The 1844-nt window shown below is 40.8% G+C and overlaps 1 long non-coding RNA gene across 1 annotated transcript; it reads left to right on the top strand.

Moving 5' to 3' along the window:
* Positions 1 to 303: 303 nt before the first annotated feature.
* LOC120999637 lies at positions 304 to 1136 on the top strand. The gene is made up of 3 exons (XR_005778578.1): positions 304 to 388; positions 919 to 975; positions 1061 to 1136. It is a non-coding gene; the product is annotated as an uncharacterized LOC120999637 (long non-coding RNA).
* The last annotated feature ends 708 nt before the right edge of the window (positions 1137 to 1844 follow it).

Genomic DNA, 1844 nt, shown 5'->3' with positions numbered 1-1844 from the left:
ATGCATTCGTTTGTGTCCGTTATTTGCCAATCCGTTCTGAATCCGCTTTGTAGGACGGAAAAAAAAGTCCTGTCTGTAGGATTTTTTTCTACATCCAAAAAAGCGGATTAATGACGGAGTGTCCCTTCCCGTTCAGTGTAGTCAATGACAGACTGATATTAACGTAATTGAAAAATATTGCTTTTACATTCATTAGGTTTATATTGTCCGTTTTTTCGGTATGATCATGCGCAGAAACAACCAGAAACTTTCAGCAGAAGACGGGAAGAGACAAAATAAAAAACCTGGGAGAATCATGTTATCGTTGCCGGTCGCCATTTTGGGATGCATAGAAGAACATGTGGATTGAGCTATCAGTAGTCAAGCTTGTGAAAGCCATCAGAAAAGGGTAGGTAGTTATCCAAATGAAAAGTTTTATTGTCCTCTGTACATATGTACCACTGAACACGTGTTCTAATCCGAAAAACATTCTGAGAGTGTGACTGTACATGTTTCCAGGCTGACATAAATGAGCATAGCAGTGGGGCATTGTGATACTCCCCTTGCCTTTCTCTGCATTGTGCATTGTCCGGCTCTGGTTCTGTCCAGTGAGGTACCGTGTTTTACAACATTACACTAGGTAGAGGCTTCTGAGTAGCAGTTAGGTCGGTGACATCGGCTAAATCTGCTGTCAAGCGCTGCGCTTGGATGTTTTATAGGCGGATACTATATAGACTACCAACTATATTCACTGCTACTGGGAAGCCTCTGCCTAGCCTAATGTTTTAAAACATGGTACCTCACTGAACAGAACCAAAAGGTGATGATGCGCAATGCATCGCAAGGCAAGGGTGAGCGTCCAAATGCTCCAATGCAATGCACATACAGTATGTCACATGAAGAGCTTGTATTAAAATGGTTCTTTGCTATTTTTTCAAGATGTCTTCGCCTTCTCCTTTGGTTGGCAGTCGAAGTACACCATTATTTCAGATTCCGGTAAGTAATCATTTTGAAAATAATCTTTAATAATTATGATAAACATATCTATATTTTATATACAATACATTTTTCTATATTTCAGGGAGATTCTCCAACAGAAACCTCTAAAGTAGATCTAGACTATAGGAATTGAGGTTTTCTCCAGAGCCAATGGAGGCAGTAAGTAGGACATCATTTTTTTTATTTATTTTTTACGAATGTTTAGCTTTGCAAGGGTCCTGCACTGAAGGATGCAGACTCCAAAATGAATGGTTCAAAGATCGGCCTGCACCACCCAATACAAACGATAATGAAATGGAACCACTCTGTAGCGAATGACTATGCATAAAAGAGTGTACATGGGTGATGCCCTTATGTTGCAGAACGGCAGGCACACGGCCATGGGAGTGAGTCCTAATTGTGTGTTTTTTGCAGACACAGGAGGGTACACATTCAGGCAACTCCAGTCGCGGTGAAACTCGATCAAGTACTCTTCCTCCAATACAGGATGTGAGTTGAAATTCTTATGTTATGTAAAATATGCAATGGTCTGTTGTCTAAAACTATAACATTTTTTAATAGGAAGAAACAAACAGGCAAATTGACTCTCAAACAACTGTTGGAGCCAATATTCCAAGGCGTAGTGGTCGTGGACAGCGTGGGCGTTCCGGTTGTCGAGGCCGTGGAGGCCGTGTGAGTAGGCACATGGGCTGTGTTGTGAGATGCCCACACTATTTGTATTTGGTATCAATGTAATTGTACTGACCCAGAGAATAAAGATATTATGTTATTTATACCGAAAAATGAACCCCGTAAAATTTATAACGGAAAAACGCAGTGGCAGTATTGCTGTTTTTCCCATCTCCCTCCCAGAAAGAGTTAATAAA

The sequence above is a fragment of the Bufo bufo genome, chromosome 4, assembly GCF_905171765.1.
Source record: "Bufo bufo chromosome 4, aBufBuf1.1, whole genome shotgun sequence".
NCBI classification, from domain to species: domain Eukaryota; kingdom Metazoa; phylum Chordata; class Amphibia; order Anura; family Bufonidae; genus Bufo; species Bufo bufo.
The sequence above is the reverse complement of the archived record's forward strand: the minus strand, read 5'-3'. Positions and strand labels throughout refer to the sequence as shown.